We start from the raw sequence: 21,558 nt of genomic DNA, 5'->3' as shown, positions 1-21,558 counted from the left end.
AGGGAACAGGAATGGGATAAAGTAAGAAGGAAAAGACCTAGTTTTAGGTACCCTATGAGTGTGGCATGTCGGAAGTCATGGGGGTCTATCTGGCTAAGATAACAATGAACAAGAATAGGGAAGTTATACAATGTGTATAAGATCTCATGGGAAGAAGGCTGAAAGGAATCACAATCTTGTCTATGACTCTCTGGGAGAATAGAAATGTTAAGCTCATAAATGTGTATGAGGATTGGGAACAAAAGTGACCAGAAGGATTGCTAAAGCACACCATGGAAGAGAAGGCAAAGAAACAGGAGAAGGGAAAGAATAATTTCAGTTTATTCTTTTTATGAAAAATTAATGTGATGGAAATTTAATATTTGTAAAAATGATGATTGAGAAAACATTTTATTAATATTTATTATATGTAAAATACTTTAAGAAGTTGTAAGCACAAACAAGAATAATTGATGCAATAGTGCTTCTAAAATGATAAGTCATTTTAATTACAAAAGATAATTCTTATCATGAGACGGAATCACCTTAGCATGGGGTTTGCAAGTCTGTTACACATTAGTTCAAAATGGTGGCTGTGTATAAAATGAGATCTGAGGAATAATCCCTAGATTATGGTTGCAGAAGCCCTATCTTGCATATTAATTCCATTCATCTTGTGTGACAAGTTCCAAAAGAGTGTAGGTCACAGAAAATTGCACTTCATACCCCAAAGAGGAACTTCTAGCAATGGGCTGCTAATGGTGATTCTCCCCAGTACTACTTTTTCTCTGTGAACTATTTTGGGCACATTTGTGGCTCTAGGGATTAAAGTGATTTCCCAAAGTGCATATATTTGGCCATTTATCAAGATAAATACAAAAGATTTCCTTGTTCCATTCTAGCCATAACTTTGGAGGGTTTGTACCAATGCGTTAGACTCTACTGTACATTTGTACACCTGCTGGAGTAAGGGCTTTCCTTCTCTTTTCATCGTAGAACCTAAGAAGGCAAGAGAAACTGATAAAGCTGTTTAGACTAGTGGATCCTGAATAAAGGTATTTAAACTGGGTACATTATGTCAATATTTCTGGTCAATTCAGCCATGACGTACCATTAAATAGTTCTGTTCTTAAAATGTCATAACTAGGTAATTGACTAAAACTTTGGCAGAAAGAACAAGCAGTTTTATCTTTGCATATATGCTGTATCTCCCCACAAAATAATTTTGCCAGATTTTAAACAAATTGGCTGGCCAAACCATACTTTTTTTGTAAATGTAAATCAGACAACCAGGTATGATACCAAGTGAATGCCTTGCTTGACTTTTGCTTTTTAACAAATTTTTCCAGCTGTCATTTTAGACACATCCTGCTATGTTACTTAAACTATCTATATTCTGCTACAACACCAGCCAATGCAGTGAAAGCCAAACTAGTGACAGTGGCACGAAATAAACCAGACATCTGATAGATTCGCTTGAAATCTCACTTTGCTCACTTGTTCTGTCACCTGCTTTCAGTCGACAAAAACTTAATATGTATAGATCCTCCATTTCCATATAGGTTTATGCGAAATCTAATTAATTGAAATGACCTCACAAAGGCAATGCTTACCAGAAATTAGGAGGTGAGCCTAGGCACGTTGAGGTATGCATGTTCCCAGAAGCCTCTAGAAAAAAGTAGGATAGACCCAATCAGTTTTGCACGATTCAGAAAGGTCATATAACAGATGAACCATCTATGACCCTTTCGGCTTTAGAATTGTCTTATTTAAACATAACGTAACTCTCTGTAACTTGCAGATAAATAAAATGTGGTATATGCATACAAAGGAATATTATTTAGCCATAAAGTGGAATGAAGTGCTGATACGTGCTACAATACGGATGAACCTTGAAAAACATTATCTTAAGTGAATGTAGCCGATCACAAATGAACTGATAATATAGGATTCCATTGATAGGAAATGCCCATAATTGGCAAATCTATAGAGGAAGAAAGTAGATTAGTATTATAGAACTGGAGGGGGGATTGGTGATGTGGGAATGCTAGTTGAACTGTGCAAGGTTTTTTTAAAATTCTTTTTGAGGTGATGAAAATATTGTAAAATTGACTGTAGCGATAGTTGCATAAATCTGTGAAAATACTAAAAATCATTGAATGGTACAATATAAAAGGGTGGATTGTATGGTATATGAATTATTTCTCAATAAACCTGTGATTTTTTTTTAAATCCCCAGAAGTCATATAGTTGTAACAAAGCTTTGTCCAACTATACTCTTGTAGGGCTTTACAGGCTACACAGTCAAGTGGAAAAAGAAAACAGGAGATTTGGAGAATTAGTAGCTAGCTGGTTTCTCATCCCTGCTCAGTAAGTTACTAGTAAGCTGCACAATCTGGAAAAAGTAAATTTCTTCATATATGAAATGGGAATATCACCTAACCCCTTGCAGGATTGCTTCAAAAATGAAATGAGATAGTTTCAATAACAAGCCTAGCACAGTGCTTGGCACATTTATAGCCACCCAAGAAATGTTAGTTCCCCTTCCACTCCCACTCCTGTGTGGAATTTCTCATCTGCTTAGATTTCATACTTGTGAACGTGTGCCAAAATGTCATTTCATCCCATCCTTCCTTTTGTGGTTACCACATAACCAGCACACAAAACAACCTGAAGTGTGAGGTTTGAATAACACCTAAAGAAAACTTGACCATGTAAGTCATTGAAATTTGTCTGTATATGAGTGGAAAAGACACAAAAAGAAATGGAAATCAGAACTGGAAGACACCAGCAGAGGAGTGCACCTCATTCGTAACAGAAGCATTTTGTAGTTGGCGACACCCCCACAAATGACTAATCTCCAAGAAGAAATCTGATTCCTTCAACTGCAGGAAAGGAAGTTTAACACAGGCAGCTGTGGCAATAAATCTTCCTATCAGTTGTGGTTATAAGGCTGGAAAATCTTGAGTTAACTGTGCTAGTGAATCATGCACACTTATTTCTACTGGTTTAAATATATTTTTTCCTTTATGTACACAGAGATAGCTTGTAATAAAGCTACCATTAAACACTGGTGTCAGAAAACCACCAAAAATAATTCATTCTCTAGCATTGATGATAATAATATGGATGCTGGTTCATGACATACAGTTTTCCTTTCTCTGTACAAATATTAAAATTCTATTTCTGCTTGCAGTGTTCAAGATATCATCTCCTTGATCCCAGCCACAGAGAAATAAACTAAGGAGAGGACTTTTTGGTTATATTTACAATAGTTAAAAGTTAAGTAATTGTTAAAATATTCCTATTTGCCAAAAATGTATAGTCTGCTGAGAGGTTAAACAGAAGCCACAGTTCAAGTCCAACCATGGAACATCTCGTGGTGATTTAAAAATTGGTGTCCTCAGTCTCAAAGTAATGTTTCCACTTCAGGAATATAAAGGAGCGCAACCTTGCTTTGCAGTTAGAGTTGCTTAAATACAAACATGGGTTGGGTGGTGGAGGAGAGGAGAATACAAAGGTGGCAGAAGACGAGACAGTTGCCTAACTAAACTGAAACTAACTAAAACTAGTTTACCTAACTAAAATGAATGTTCTCTTTCATCCAAATGTGTTTATTGAGAATTTGTAAGAATGGTTACTTTGGCTATGATTCTGGGTAAACAAGATCTGCTCTTCTACTAAGAGAAACTTTTTTTCTCTCTGAGCAGGTTTTGATTCATGAGGAGGTTTGGAGGTCTCTCTCTCTCTCTCTCTCTCTCTCTTGCACTTCCAGCTTAACTGAGATATAATAGATAACGTGAGCATTTAAGGGGTGCAGTGTTGTGATTTGACACATGTATAAGTTACAAAATGATTAATACAGAAGGGTTAGTTTACACCTCCATGACCACATAATCACTATTTCTTTTTTATGGTGAAAACATTTAAGATCTGCTCTTTCAGCAATTTTCAAGTATATAATACAGCGTGGTTAACTCTAGTCACCATGCTGATCCCCAGAACTTATTCATCTTCTAACTGGAACTTTGCACCCCTTGACCAACACCTCCCTATTTCTTCCAGCCCCCAGCCCCTCACAACCGCCATTCTACTCTCTGAGTTCAGCTCTTTTAGATTCCACATATAAGCATATTACATTATTCCACAAATAATGTAATATAATACATTATTTGTCTTTTTCTGTCTGACATACTTCACTTACTATAATGCCCTTAAGGGGATTGATCCATTTTGTTGCAAACTACAGGATTTCCTTCTTTCCCGTGGATGAATGATATTTCTGTATATTATATCTTTTATCCATTCATCTGTAGATAGACACATTGTTTGCATGTCTCGGCTATTGTGAATAATACCGCAATAAACACAGGAGTGCAGGTATCTCTTTGAGATTTTGATTTCATTTCTTTTGGACATATACCGAGAAGTAGGATTGCTAGATTGCATGTAGGTCTGGTCTTCATCTTTGAGGAATCTCCATATTGTTTTCCGTATTGGCAGCACCAGCTTATATTCTCACCAACAGTGCACAAGGCTTCTATTATTCACAACCTTGCCAACACTTGTTACTTCTTGTCTTTTTTCCCTTTTATTTATTTTTAAATCCCAGTATAATTATCATACAGTGTTATATTAGTTTCAGGTGCACAGTATAGTAATTCAATAAGTCTATACATTACTCATCACAATAAGTGTACTCTTAATCCCCTTCACCTATTTCACCCATCCCCTCACCCACCTTCCCACTGCTAACCACCAACTTGTTCTCTAAATTAGATAGTCTGTTTCCTTGTTTTCCTTTTTTTGTTGTTGTTCTTTTGTTTCTTAAATTCTACAAGTGAGTAAAATCATATGGTATTGTCTTTCTCTAACTGAGTCTCTTAACATTATACTCTCTAGATCCAACCATGTTGTTGCAAATGGCAAGGTTTCGTTCTTTTTTTGTGGTTGAGTAATATTCCATCTGTCTCTCTCTCTCTCTCTCTCTCTCTCTCCCCCGCCCTCTCTCCCCCACCGCTTCTTTATCTTTTTGATGGAAACTTTGAGTTACTCCCATGAACATGAATATAGCCAACTGATCTTTGAGAAATGAGCAAAGATAATTCAATGGAGAAAGGATAGTCTTTTTAATAAATGGTGCTCAAACACCTGGATATCCACATGTGAAAAACACAATCTAGATATAGTCCTACACCTTTACAAAAATTAACCAAAATGAACGAGAGACCTAAATTTAAACATGAAAAACATAACATTTCTAAAAGAAAACATAGAGAAAATCTATGTTATGTTTGGTTTGATGATGACCTTTTAGATACAACAGCAAAAGCACGATCCATGAGAGAAAAAATTGGTAAATTGCAGTTCATTAATAGTAAAATTTGTGCTCTGTGAAAGACACCATTTAGAGAATGAGATAATAATCCACAGACTAGGAGTAAATCTTTGCAAAACACATATGTGATATAAGACTTGAATCTCAAATATATAAAGAATGCTTAATACACAATGAGAAGGAAATACACAGCTAAAAAGTGGCCAAAAGACCTGAAAGGACACCTCATCGAAGAATATATACAGATGACAAGTGAATATATGAAAGATGCTCAAATTACATATCTTTGGGGAATTGTAAATTAAAATGACAATGATATACCACTACATATGTATTAGAATGGCTACATCCTAAACACTGACAATACCAAATCCTGGGAGAACTGAGAGCAACAGGAACTCTCCCTCATTGCTGGTGGGTGGTAAAACTATTCTGTATGATACTCTAATGGTCAATACATGGCACTACATATTTGTCAAAAACTATAGAACTGTATAATACAAAGAATAAACCTAATATGAACTATGGTCTTAGTTAATAATAATAATATATCAATATTTATTCATCATTTTAAACAAATGTACCACAATAATGCAAGATTTAGTTAATAGAGGAAACTGTGGGCCAGAGCAAAAAGAGACTATGGGAACTCTCTGTATTTTTCTGTTCAAATTTTCTGCAAACCTAAATCTTCTCTAAAAAAATCTATTAAGGGGATTCCTGGGTGGTTCAGTGGTTTAGCGCCTGCCTTCAGCCCAGGGTGTGGTCCTGGGGTCCCGGGATTGAGTCCCGCATCACGCTCCCTGCGTGGAGCCTGCTTCTCCCTCTGCCTGTGTCTCTGCCTCTCTCTCTCTCTCTCTCTCTCATGAATAAATAAATAAAATATTTTTTAAAATCTATTAAAATAACAACTATAAACACATGACAGACTAGGTTTGACCTGCAGGCCAGTTTGTCAACACCAGATTCAGAATCAGCTTTAAAGATATACCCTCATCCATGTATATTTTAATTCAGGAATACAGTTTCCACTCACTACCCTTCATTCTCCTCTGTTAAGTTCTCCCATATCTGAGCTTCTGCATTTGGTTGGGATTACCTTAACCTCTCTTTTGTCCTGGCTTCCTTTGGGGATTCTTTTTTTCTTTTTAAGATTTTATTTATTTATTTGAGAGAGAGCAAGAGAGAAAGCTTAAGCAAAGAGGAGAGGCAGAGGGAGAAGCCAACTCCCCACTGAGCAGGAGCCCGACATGGGACTCGAACCAGGACATCGGGATCATGACCTGAGCAAAGGTAAATACTTAACTGATGGAGCTACCCAGGTACCCTGGATTATTTCTTCCACTTTCTCTTTTATGATCTGGAACAGAGACTGGCTACCTTTTTCTGAAATCATTCATGTAGGAGATATTTTATTTATTTTTTTTTTTATTTTTTATTTTTTTGTAGGAGATATTTTAGATTTTGCATGCCATAGGTCTCTGTTGCAACTACTTAGCTCTGCCATTGTAGCACTAAAGTAGCCTTAGACATCATGTAAACAAATAGGCGAGGCTGTACTCTAATAAAACTATGAAAACAGGGAGTGGGCTCTTTTGACCCATATGCTATACTTTTCCAACTGCTGATCTAGATGGGATGCTGATTATTCTTGAAATCATATCCTCTAGCCTGCACACCACCTTGCATTTGCTTTCTGCATTATAGTCATTGGGAACTACCCCTACAGGTCATGGCAAATGGTGATTCCTTAGGCATCCACAGGTCTTGTATCCTGTTTCTAACAGCACTCCTTTGTGCAACTCTGTGTCCTCTGAATCCATCCGTCATACAACTACGGCCTAGAAACAACTTGTTGATCTCATACTACTCAATCTCAGAGTCCTCGGAGATGGTGGTTTTTAAGCCTGCCAGGTTTCATATTCCCTGCTTCTGGAGTGCAATTTCTGTCCATTTAATCATGAGGTGATGGCAGTAGTTAGGAATTAGCACCCATCATGTAAAAATTCAGGTTCTTTTCAGTGAACCCAACTCATACCTGGATGCATTGACAATAATTTACCAAAACAGTCTAATCTTTTGCACCAGAGGTTATGAGCCTCCCTGGACGACTGAAGGCACTGCTGGCAGTGGGCACTTGGTAAAAGGAGATGATTGGGAGGAGAAATGAGAGAATAGGGCAAGGGGGATCTCTGCAAGATGATGAGTACAAATGACTTCTCTAGCTAAAAGAAGGTGTCAACCTAGCAGGCTTATTCATTGTTCATGTCCCCACTTGACTTTTGAATGACTGCTGAGTTTTAAATAATGCACAGAATTCTTATTTCACCCAAATTTTAGATGAAATTTTATATGAAAATTTATATGAAATTTTCATATAAAATATGAAATTTATATGAAATATGAAATTTATATGAAAAAATTTATAATGAAATTTATATGAAAAAATATGATATATATTTTTATATATATTTATTTACATATATACATATATGTGTATATATACATGTATATTTATATACATATAATGAAATTTATATGAAATGAAATTTATATGAAAAAATATGAAAATTTATATGAAAATTTATATGAAAATTTAGATGAAATTTTATATGAAATTCTACAGAAAATGATGCATACTGTATGATCTCGCTTATATGTGGAGCCAGGAAAGGCTGAACTCATAGAAACCAAGAGTAGGGGTGGTTACCAAGAGATGAGGGTAGAGGAATTGAGGAGATGCTGGTAAAAGGATACAGCATGGTGATTATAGTTAATAATAGCATGGATATATTTGAAAGTTGCTAATTAAAATCGTAAATGTTTCCACCACAAAAAAAAAAGGTAATTAAGTGATGTTAGGGAGATGTCAGCTAATGTTATAGTGATAATCATTTTGTAATATGGAAATTTATCAAATCATCAAGTTGCACACCTTAAATTTAGACCATGTTATATGTTGGTTAAATCTCAGTAAAGCAGGGAAAATATAAATAAATCCACATCTTCTTTAAATCTGAATTCAAAGAATTCAGTCTAAAAGTTCTGAGGCCAGATTTCTTATCCTAGTTGTGCCAGAACATGCTGGACTTTAGTTTTTTCTTCTATGAAGCAAATGGATCTCACTAGACTATTGTTTCTAATCAAAATTTTCTTCAATCAATAGAGAAAACATGGAAGCCACAAAAAACCATAGGTAACTGAAAAAAAATCACAGACAATTCCACTGTTTAGTTGTGACCATTAACAACATTTGGGATCTTTTCCTGTTCCTATGTTACTTTTATAGTCATGATTTCACACTATACAAAATGTTGCGACCTGCTTTCTGACTCACACATTTTCCAAGGGTACTAGACATTCATTCAGTTTCTCATGGTTAATATAAAGACCATCAAAAATCATAGTGAATAATACTTGATTTCTTTTAACGAATATATAAGTCAATATAAAGTTTTCATGAGCACTAAATGGAACAACTGTAGAAATAAATTATTCATATACATAGAAGGAATTATTACAATCTTTTATGTACACTTGTAGACCCTTGATTGGGTTGTGGCCTAAAGAACAGTCCAGCATGGTGAATTGAAGAAAGATTGTACCATTCCTTTCTCCCCACGGAGGAGCATGTGATCCAGAAGACTAGAAGTTAGCTTTTATGGAGATTACTGGATATGAACAAGTAAGATGTTTAGAAAAACTACAAAACTCCTCTGACTTAAGAAGTTTAGAGTATAATTTTAGCACCTGGTAATATAACTAAATAGTATTGCTATGTGGGATAGAAGGAAGATAGCTGACTTTGAGAATGAATTATGGCAGGCTTTATGTGACAATAAAATGGTATTGAGAAATCAATAAAGCAACATTGAAACTTTGGACTTTGGCCAAATATTGAACAAGCACCTCCTACATACAAGGCATTGTCCCTAGACACATAGCATCTAAGGGAAACCAAAGCACTATTATTGCCTGTAAGGAACTCACAGTTGAGTAATGAGGGGGAGGGGTAACATTTGGACACAACTGGCTATAAGGTGAGGTGCACAGTAGTAAGTGTCCTAGCAGATAGGCACTTGAGGTGTTACAGGAATTTCTTTCTTCTGTTGACCTGGAGCAGTGTTCCAGTGGATTATTCCAGTCCAGGAAAGGATCCTTAGTCCGACCAGTGTCACATATAAACACAGAACACATGGTAAGCTTTTTTTCCATTCAGCTGAGACGTGAAGTCAATTCCAAATGTAACTCAAGAGCAGCAGCACCTTTAGTAAAATGGGAAGAACACTCCCAAAGTCCAATTACTTTTTTTAAATATAGTCTTTTTTTAAAAAGGATATTTATTTATTCATGAGAAAGAAAGAGAGAGGCAGAGACACAGGCAGAGAGGGAGAAGCAGGCTCCATGCAGGAAGCCCAATGCGGGACTTGATCCTGGGACTCTGGGATCATGCTGTGAGCCAAAGGCAGACACTCAACCACTGAGCTACCCAGGCATCCCTCAAAGTTCAATTATTAAAAAGGCCAAGGAAGGAGGTAGAATCACACCTGCCAGGGGACACAGTATCAAAGGTTTCAAGGTTGCAAAGGGGAACTATTTCAAAGCCTCTAGGATTAGGTCTCAGAGAGGCAATTAGAAGGCCCTTTATAAGTATTTATAAGAACATGCCCAAGAGAAGGAGTTTATTTCTGGACTACTGATAGTAAGGTTGCGTTCCTCCTTAATTAAGTCTCTAGATCTTTGGAAACATAAAAGATTTCATTACCTTCCTGTAAACTGTGGTTCTGAATAGTGTGGGAATACATTTTCACCTAAGTGGTACCAAGTGCCAGGATAATAGACCAAGCAAGTCTGCAACAGTCACCTGTGTGATTCTAAATATCTGGATGGTTGACGAAAAATTGATTTAGTTTGATGTCAACATCATTACCTCAGGGTAACATACCTTGACTCCTCAGATGGAACTCTACTTCTCTTTTCTTATGCTCACACTTATCCCTCTGTGTTTTACTTAATTTGTTTGCTTGTATATCTCCCCCACTGGGCCTAATTTTAGGAGGAGAGACACTGTATCCTTGCTCACTGTCATTTCCACAGTATGTAGCACAGTGCCTGGAGCATTACTACACACTCAGTAAATATTAGTCAAATGAAAGAATGCTAGGACAGCCTGTGGCGGGCTATCACTGAGTGGGTAAGACATGCTATGATATGATAAGATAATGTCATATTAAGGTAGTTGATAGAGAGCTCTGCCCAGGGTCAGCTCATTCCTTTGAGACTTCCTAAGTAGGTGGCACCATGATGGGAACTGCACCTCTTTACAAGGACTTTTTCCTTATTGCAGTTGAAAATGATCAGGAGTGATGGGGCTGGGGAAGCCAACTTTATTGATATTCTGATGCCATTTTCATACCCAGATGAGGACCTTGGATTCCATATAGTACAACTTCCACATTTTTAAGTTGGAGAAACTGTGGCACAGAAGGCTACTGTCCCTGAGGCATTAGCAAGCAGAGGAGCCTTTCACACCCATGTCTCCAGATATCTTAGTCAGTGATCTTCCCTCTGCAATTGGCTACCTCTCCTAAGGAAGGCCTAAAACTCAACAGGCCAGCATTTCAAGGGCAGCTCCACAAAGGAAGTAGCCATGTGGCTCTGGGAGATCTCTTCTGCCATTTCCCACCTCAATGTCCCTATTGGGAAAATTGGCCTTATAACCTATGCTTCCTGGGGTCATGGTGAGCTATCCTGAGAGGAAGAAGCACTTGCAGTGTTCCTAGCAGAGTGCCTGTTACATAACTGGATCCCAGCTCAACTCCCTTATCTTTCATCTGGGCACATGGTACCTTTCAGGACACACAGAGATAAGAGTGTCTTTGTGGTTGGGAAGAGTCAGCTATGCCGAGGGTCTTGACTTCTTAGACTCAACTCATCCTTTAGGAGACAAATGTGGAGCTCAACCCTGCATCCATGTATTCTTGTTCTGAAGACTCTCCTCTCTCCTTACTCCTGACATCCCCCAAGGAAACACAGCCTTCAAAACATAGATTTTCCAATTTTCTGAGTAAAATGAATGAAAGAACCTTTTGGGGAATAAAGTGATTTCTTTTTAGCTCCACTTGTTTACTTTTACATAAGCTCCCAAGGTGGCTTACATGTTAGCTGTGAATCACACCATCTGTTCAAATAGTACTCCAGTAAATGATTCAATTCATACTTTTCTTCTAAAAGAATCTTTTTAAGGAGGTGTTTATGTCTCTGTTATCCTTCATTTGGCAATGTAGTATGAGCTATTTTAACTTTGCTCTCATTGTAAACACATATTGAATCCCCACTTAACTGTGTAGGAAACAAGACAACTCCTCTGCCTTTGTTCCACGTGACTCTCCCCTTAGAGGGGAGAGGGTGCTATTTATTAGACAGAGATTCTGTGTTTTCTTTTTTTTAAGAATTTATTTTTTTATTCATGAGAAACACACACAGAGAGGCAGAGATATAGGCAGAGGGAGAAGCAGGCTCCCTGATGTGGGACTCGATCCCTGACCTAGGTATCACGACCCGAGCCAAAGGCAGACGCTCAACTGCTGAGAAACCCAGGCATCCCGATTCTGTTTTCTAAAAAGAAAAAAGGTGAAGATAAGAAGTTCCAGCCAATAGTTTCTCTGATATCTTGAATTTAATAACAATGACTAGGTTCTAGCTACATGAGACTGTTCGGGCCAAGCACAAATGAATAGAGCATCCTTAGCTGTTCGGTAGCATCAGCTCTGCTGAGGAGCCTAGCTGCTCAGATGCATCTCATCTTTCAGGAGGCTGCGTTGCCCCTGGTTTAGAGAGGTACCTGGGAAGAAGGGTCTGGATCTCCCCAGCAAGTCCAGGCCCAAAACCTAGGTGATACCAGGCCTGGGAAGGAAGTAGAAGGGTTGGTGGGGCAAAGAGAGGCTTTGGAATTAGTAGGAGAGCAGGGGTGGACTTCTTATTGGTGCACAATCTTCTATGGATTTGTGAAGGCTCTGTATTGATGGGAGTGTCTGGGGAAGTACACACAGCAGCATGAGTTTGTCCTGGTGCTGGCTCATATAGATGCCATTCTCTCCCACTTTCTAAGACCCATAGCTACATGGAAGGAGTACTTTACAAAGTGTAGAGCATGTACACAAGACGCCTATGTAAATTAGTGTGTGGGGACGTTGGTGTAGGAGGAACTAACTCTAGGCTTTCTTAAAGCCTTCCAAGAACTGGACCCAGCCCATGTACATGATTAAACTCTGGCTGATACAATGAAAGAAACATACTACTGTTTCCATAAACAATTCATTTATTTCCCAATCTCTGCACAGAATTGATATGGTGTCTACAAAATGCACGTAGTTCTCAAATAGTGGAACTCCTCTCCATCCCTGGAAACTCAGCAAAAATGTATATTCTAATATGAGCCTTCCTCAGGCATGTTTATCTGGGTCAGGAGAATCAATGCCTCCTTCATCAGTATGTGGATATTAACCTATTGGATGCATTTACCACCCTCCTATCCTCATCAATATGTACCATGAAGTCTACCTCGGATAACAGGACAGACTGCTTCAGTTTCTTTACTTTCTATGTCAACTCTCCTGCTCTCTGTTATGAGATGGTCTAGAGGGGTCATCATTTTTTAAAGATTTTTTTATTTATTCATGAGAGACATAGAGAGGCAGAGACATAGGCAGAGGGAAAAGCAGGCTCCCTGGAGGGAGCCTGATGTGGGACTCAATCCCAGGACCCCAGGATCATGACCTGAGCCAAAGGTAGATGCTCAACTACTGAGCCACCCAGGTGCCCCTCATCATTATGAACATTGCACAGGACTCTTACAGTAATGGCATCATGCTAACTGGAGCTGATGAACAGAAAGTAGAAGGTACTCTAGATACCTTAATATGACACACCCATGCCAGAGAATGAGAACTTGTTCCCCTGAAACTCCAGAGCCTGCCTTATTAGTAAAGTTATTAGGGATCCAGTGGCCTAAAATAACTAGCTGTGCCTTTTTGCAACACACACCCAAGCAAAGATCATGGTATTTTTGTAGGCTTCTTTGGATTTTGTAGAGAACAGAGACCACATTCAGGTGTGCTACTCCAACCCATCTATGAAAGTGCCATTTTTGAGTGGGGCCAAAGAGAGTAAAGGCTCTGCAGCAGAGCCAGACTATCCTAAAAACTGTCCTACTGATTGGTTGTTAGGATTCAGCAGACCCAAAAATATTAGAGTTGTTACATTGTCTGTGGCAGACAGAAATTTTCTGTGTAGTGTCTGGCAAGCTCCATGTGGAGAATTACTGCACAACACCCCTAGAATTTTTGAGTAAGGCATGCCCTTTTTTGTCAACAACTCTCTATTAGAAAAGCAAATCCTGGTTTGCTACTGTACCCTTGTAGAGACCGAACATTGGATTATGGAAAACCAAATAACTAACCTGAATTTCCCATTATGAAATGTGTCATTAAACCATCAGATCATAAAATTGGATATATATAGCAGTATTCCATTGTAAAATGAAAATGGTATATAAGAACAGAGCTGAGTAAGTATGGAAGGCATTAGTAAACTGATGAACAGATGGTAAACTTCTACTGTACATGCTTCACTGCTTTTCCTGCAGCCCTCATAGAATTTACTATGACCAGTTAACAGGGAAAGTAAAGAATGGAACTGGTTTGTATATGGGTCCGCATGGTTTGCTGGAACCAGGCCAAAGTGAATAGATGGTACAATGCAACCTTACCTTATGGTTAGCCTAGAAGGACAGTAGTGATATAGTACTACTGGTCAAAACTCCCAAGTGTCCACTTGAAGGAGAAATGGCCTAGAATATGAATCTATTTGTGGATAGGAATTAAAAGCTTGGTCCACTGCTCAGGGACTTGGAAAGGTCAATATTAGAAGACTGGCACCTAGGGAGTGTGGAGATGAAATATACAGATGGGCCTCTCAGAGTGGGCACAGAGTATTAGGTATTTAGGTCCTTTGTAAGTGCCCTAGTGATTAGGTTCACTTTAGAGAAGGCTATCAATACTCAACCAGACAAGGTGTGATAGATTGTAAAATGACCACAAACTCTCCCCATTCCTAAATGCATGTCTTTTAGCAATGTGATTTTTGCCACTCTCCCCATCAAGAGGTAAAGCCTCTTGTCTTTGTGGTAAGTCTCGACCATATGACTTGCTTTGTTTAGTGGTGCTTTAACAAATGTGATGCATTCAGAATACTATGAATTGGTGCCTTCTCTCTCTTGCTGAGTTTGGAACTCTGACACCATCTTCACCTGAATGATCCTGAGATAATTTACTGAAGAGGCCATATGGAGAACTCAGATGGTTCAGTCAACAGTCTGCCAGTCACCATATATATGTGAATAAAGCCTTCCAGAATCATTCAGCTTCATTGCCAATTGACCTCACAAATCATGTAAGGTAGCCCAAGCCAGAAAGATCACCCAAACAATCCACAAAGTCATGAGAAATAAATATCTACTGTTTTCAGCCAGAAAACAGTAGAGAAGGAAAGTCTAGTAGGCCAATTGTGAAAAAAGTTAAATAAATTTAGATAAGTATCTCCTTCCCTCCAATAAATGCCACCAGATTAAGAAGGCTTCATGGGAAATTTCTACAAAACCTTCATAAATACTATTATCTCAATACTACTTAAGCAACCTCAGAGCATAGATAAAGAATCAATGCTTTCAGATTCATTTTGTAAACATTTTCTTTTAAAATTATTTTGCCCAGACATTTTGTAAAAATAATAAAAAAAATTATTGTATACCCTTTGCTTGGACTTTCCAATTTATTTTTTTAATTATTTTTTAAAATATTCATTTATTGGGGGGATCCGGTGGCTCAGCAGTTTAGCATCTGCGTTCGGCCCAGGGCGTGGTCCTGGAATCCCGGGATCGAGTCCCACATTGGGCTTTCTGCATGGAGCCTGCTTCTCTCTCTCTACCTGTGTCTCTGCCTCTCTCTCTCTCTCTCTGTCTCTCGTGAAAAAAATGAATAAAATATTAAAAATAAAGATTCATTTATTTTATTTATTTTAATAATAATTAAATTTATTTATTAATCTTATTTATTAAATTAAAATAATCTAATTTAATAAATAAAGATTATTTATTTTAGAGAGAGGGTGGAGGAGCAGAGGGTGGGGAAGAGTCCTAAGCAGACTCTACACTGAGTGCCAAGCCCCATGTGAGGCTCAATCTCATGACCCCAAGACCACGACCCAAGCTGAAACCAACAGTCAGATGCTCAACCAACTGCACTTCCCAGGCACTCCAGACTTTCCAATTTATTTTACAGGAAGATGTCTTACATGTATTTAGTTGTCATGTCTCTTTATTATCCTTTAATCTGAAACAGTTCCTCAGTCTGTCTTCTATGACTCAAAATTTTGAAGAATACAGTTCAGTTGTGTTTAATAATTCAATTCTCTCAATTTGGAGTCATGTGACGTTGCCTCAGAATTAGATTCAGGTTATCCTATGAACTTAGTTTCCTTCACATTGCATACTATCAGGAGACACAAGATATTGTTTACTTCAACATTAATGATGTTAACATCGAATATTTGCTGATGGTGATGTATGTTAGTGTTCTCCACTGGGAAGTTACTATTTTCTATTTTGGGACTGTGTAAATATCTTGTTTCTTATACAATTTCTACCTAATAGTTTTAACAAAACTTTCTCATTGTATTAAGCATGATGGATTTTTAAAAACCTTTTATACCTAATTTCAGACCTACAGAGAAATTATAGTACTTATCACTCAGATTACCAAAAGATTATATATATGTATATACATATATATTTTTTAAAGATTTTATTTATTTATTCATGAGAGACACAGAGAGAGGCAGAGACACAGGCAGAGAGAGAAGAAGCAGGCTCCATGCAGGAGCCTTATGCGGGACTCGATCCCAGGTCCCCAGGATCACGTCCTGAGCTGAAGGCAGATGCTCAACCGCTGAGCCACCTAGGCGTCCCAGATTATATATTTTTAAAAGATTTTTATTTATTTATTCATGAAAGACACACAGAGAGAAGCAGAGACATAGGCAGAGGGAGAAGCAGGTTCCCTGAGGCGAGTCTGATGTGGGACTTGATCCCAGCACCCTGGGATTATGACCTGAGCTGAAGGCAGGTGCTCAACCACTGAGCCACCCAGGCATCCCACCAACAGATTATATTATTACATTTGCATTATCATTCTCTCTGTGTGTTTACATATATATGTGTGTGTGTGTGGTATTTTTTTTCTGAACCATTAAAATAAATTGGAGACACAGTACTTCAGTTTATATTCATTAAGAATAAGGTCATTCTCTTTTAAAACCACAGTACAATTACAAAAACCAAGAAATTAACATGAACAGCACTGTTAGTCTAGCAACAGAATTTATTCAAATGTTACCAATTATCTCAACAAAGTCCTTTATAGGAAAAGAAACTTGTGGATTGTGACTTGCATTCAATTGTCATGTCTCTTTACTTGGTCTCTTTAGTCTGAAGCAATTCATCCGTTTGCCTCTGTCATAACCTTGAAATTTTTGAGGATTACATAGCAGTTATTTTGTAAAATATCCCTCAATTTGGGTTTGTCTGATGTTTCCTCGTGATTTAGATTCTCGTTATGCATTTTTGGCAGAAGTATCACAGAAGTGATATGTTCTCAGTGCATCATAACAAGATGCAAAGAAATGTCAATTTGTTCCATCACTGATGTTGTTAACGTGATCGTTTTGATAATTTCGTTAAAGCGGTGTCTGCCAGGTTTCTCCACTGTAAAGTTATAATATTCCCCTTTGTAAATAATACATATTTTCTGGGAGATATTTTGAGACTATGGGATTAATTTATTATACATCAAATGTTTACCGCTAGTGTTAGTATCCATTGTTGGTTCTTGCCTGAATCAGTTATTATTATGATGGCTGACAAATGGCGAGTTTCTAATTCCATCATTTCTTCTGTACTTACTAGTTCATATTCCATGGTAAGAAAAAGTTTTTCCTTCTTTGGCATTTATTTACTTAGTTATTTATTTCAGAAGATAGAATTCTTATATTTTTCAGTGGATCATAATCTATTTTTGCCATTATTTAACACTGATGCTCAGATTGTCCCTGATTTGGCCAGTGGTACACACTTTACGCTGGCTCTTCTGTCCTTTTGAAATGTACCCACCACTCTTTGACCACCTTCTTTTCTCATCAGCATGGTGTGCAAAGGTTGTCATGTACTGTTCCAGTCCCAGCCCTGGGATCACCAGTTCTCCAAAGAACTTTGTTCCTTGGCGTAGAGAATGTTATTTCTGAAATAAAATCTTAACATTAAGTTTGCTAATTGCTAGTGTGGTGTCATATTTCTTCATGCTTTCTCCATAGACAGATGTAGGAAATACGTGTATGTATATACAGTATGCACTTTAATACATGTATATGTAAATGTAATACATAAATATATATAAAGAGATGTGCATATATATCTCTTTCTAAATCAATGTGTCCATCATCCTATCTATATTTACCTCAAAAATGAATTTTGCATAGGTTTCAAGGTAAGTTTCTTCTTTATAGTTACACATGATCAATTCTGAACAACTTTTAGTGAGTTCTGGTATTAAGCAAAAAAGTAAATATATTTGGGTAATAAAGGCCAAGTTTCTCATTGTCAGAGAAGGTAGTTACAAATATGAAAAGGAGGACACTAAATGGAACCATGTTTTGTTAGATTGCTAGAAGTATGAGCTCAATATTTGATAGAACATAGATAGACGATAGATAGATAGACAGATAGATGATAGATAGATAGATATTTGATTGCTATGTCTTCAAGTTTATTACTTGCCATGGCTAAGGTGATGTTGATCTCATCCAGTATAGTCTTCAGCTTAAATATTATAATTTTCATCTATAGAATTTTGACTTGGGCTTTTTTTTATATCTTCCATGTCTCCTTTTTGTTCTTTTGCACACATATAGTTATAACACTTGTTTTAATTTCCTTTTCTGCCAGTATTACCAATTATGTCAGATTCAGGTCAATTTCATTAGTTTCTCCTTCATTTTGCATTGTATTATTGTATTTCTCTGATTCTTTGCCTGCCCATAATGTTTTGGTGGATACCAGACATTGTGACATTTTACTTTGTTGGATACCGGGTATCTTTGTATTTCTGGAAATATTTTTGACCTTTTTCCTAGGATGTGGTTTAGCTACTTGGAAAGAGGTAGGTTCTTTGGATTTGTTAGCACAAGAACCATGTTTAGGGGAGGGGTAATTATGCTACACTACTGAGGCAAGACCTTTATGAGTACTGCACCCAATGCCATGAATTGTGATATTTTCAATGTTCTGATTTGCAAGACTAGGTTCTATTCTAGGTCTCACACAAGTGCTGGGTATTTTTCCTTCTAGTCCTTTTGGATAGCTCTTCCCCAGTCTTGGGTAGTTTCACACATCACACATGTATCCCTGTAGATTTGCTAAGTTTTCTCCCTGTGCAGTCCCCTCCCTGGTAGTCTGTCTAGCAAACATCAGCCACTTCTTTCTTTCCAACACTCCTCATCTCCTCAATTCAGGAAGTCCAGCAGGCTCTGGTGAGGAGACCTGGAAACTTTTAAGGCAGCAAAGCTAGGACAGATGTGGGGAATACATTTTCAGTTAACTATCTTTATGTGTCACTGTCCCTGGTAACCTAATGTCCAGTGTCTTGATAATCATCATTTCATTTATTTGTAGTTTTTGTTTGTTCAGGCCTGAGAGTAAATTGGTCTCTGTTATTATACACAGATCAGAAGTGGGATTTCCTTTTTTATAATTTTAAACATGATACCCATAGTTGTTTTAGGATCTGTGTCTCATAATTCCACTAACTGAAATTTCCTGTGTTTCCTTTTGGCCTATTTTTCTGCTTGCTCCTGCCCATATGCCTTGTGTGTTTATTTGCTTGGTTATCCTGATCTTCATACTTTAACAATTATCTGTAGTAAGAACTTTAGCTACAATCAAGTCACATTCTCCCAGAGAGTATTTCCATTTGCCTCTGTCAGATGGAGTACTGGGGGTATAATTGAGCATACTCTTAGTGGAGGACACCCTTAAATTTTTATGTTTGGAATTGTCTACATATCAAGGAAGTAGAACCTAAGATGAACTTCTGTGTGAGGGCTGGGCCACATCCTGTACCCTCAGGATGGAGCCTTTTGGGTGCCACCTAATTGAAGGAAGGTAGTCATGTTAGACTCTCTAGTTTGTATATATCTTAACCTTTGGTTTATGCTCTTCTTATCCTAAGAGGTTATGTAAATAATGTCCTGATTTGGAAAATACCTAGGTCTCTATTTTCTCTTTATTTTGTTCAGGTAACACCTTATTTCCCTTTCAGCTTTTCAATTCTTTATTTTTAAAGATTTTATTTATTTATTCATGAGAGACACACACAGAGAGAGGCAGAGACACAGGCAGAGGGAGAAGCAGGCTCCATGCAGGGAGCTGGATGGGGACTCGATCCCGGGACTCCAGGATCATGCCCTGGGCTGAAGGGAGGCTCTCAACTGCTGAGCCACCCAGGTTTCCAAGCTTTTCAAGTCTTTAAAGAAGGTATTCTTCACGTTTCATCCAGGTTGCTAAAAGTTTCTTTCAGGGGCCCCTGGCTGGCCCAATTGGTGGAGAGTGTGACTCCTGATCTTGGGGTTGTGAGTTCGAGCCCCACATTGGGTGGAGAGATGACTTAAAAAATAAAAATTAAAAAATAGCACTAAAAATAAATTAAAATATAAAAGTTTTTTTTTCCCCAGAGGGCAGGCTGATATGAATGACCTAGCCTATCTTAACAAAAATCTGGAAGTTTGCCGTGAATTTTTAGAGGACGGCTTAAGACATTGGTACAGAGGGAATTGCTAATGAAACTGCCCAACCCAACTATGCACTATCTGGTCAGTCTTAGCTTTGCAAGCACCTTCTTCATGCTGAGCCTTGTTTTTCTACTCACTGAAATTATTCTTGAAATACATTCATTAGGAACACTTGGTTCTATTCCTTGACTTTATCTGTAATGTATTAGCACAAGTCATTGTGTGGACACATCTGGTTGATTATGCAATGCAGTTGACAAATTCTAGTTTGGTGTGCTCTCTAAAGGGCCTGCAGGCTGGATTTTGGAGGAAGGTGCCTAATTCTGTACTGAGGCTCTGCCCAAAGTGAGACTGTCTGCATTTCAAGTTCTCTTAGCTCTGGTTCAGTTAGCATGGTGAACAACCCAACATGGTAAACATATGAAGCATTTAAGACATTCCTCAGCTTTCGATTAGCAAAGCAGTTGAATATGGGAACCTGGGAGCCATGTAAATTCTTGGTCAAACAAAACCATGTACTTGAGTAGGCAAAGCACAGTACCTGCCGGCTAGAAGTTTAACTAGCATCCTAAGAGCATGGGATCTGAAGCTGTGCTCCGAAGGTCAAATATTTACACCAAAAGGAAAGGTTTCTATCTGCAGATCAAGGGATTTTCTACTTTCCCTAATATTCTTTCTCTGGTGTTCTCAAAGAATACTGGGACACAGATAAAACACTATCAGGCCTGCCTCAACCCAGAGCCTAATAACGGCAACAGCAACACCAGGGCTTTGTAGAAAACGGGGACCAAAAAGAACTTAGCAACTGCCAGACACAGTTGGTGAAGTCAGGGGCAAAGTCCATAGTCAGAAGTAGGAGCCCTAAGGGGGAAATGCCAGTAATGATGATGATGATGAAGAAGAAGAAAATAGAAAAAGCTAATTACTGAGGCCTTATTATAAGGACCCAAGAGGACGAATTAGAATAGCTAACATATACTACTTACTATGTGCCAGGTGTTGTTCAAAGTGTTTTAGAAATATCGAATCAGGGACACCAAGGTCGCTCAGTGGTTGAGCATTTGCCTTTGACTCAGGTCATGATCCCGAGGTCTTGGGATTGAGTTTTGCATCAGACTCCCTGCATGGAGCCTGCTTCTCCCTCTGTCTGTGTCTCTCGTGAATGAATAAATAAAATCTTAAAAAAAAAAAGAAATATCGAATCATTTCATTCCCATAATCATCCCATGAGGTCGGCTCAGAGAGGCTAAGTAATGAGCTCAAAGTCACAGAGCTACTAAAATGTGGCCCATGTCCTTCGCCTTGCCCACAGTACTCCTAGATGGTGGGTATGCTGAGATCAA

The sequence above is a fragment of the Vulpes lagopus genome, chromosome X, assembly GCF_018345385.1.
Source record: "Vulpes lagopus strain Blue_001 chromosome X, ASM1834538v1, whole genome shotgun sequence".
NCBI lineage: Eukaryota > Metazoa > Chordata > Mammalia > Carnivora > Canidae > Vulpes > Vulpes lagopus.
The sequence above is the reverse complement of the archived record's forward strand: the minus strand, read 5'-3'. Positions refer to the sequence as shown.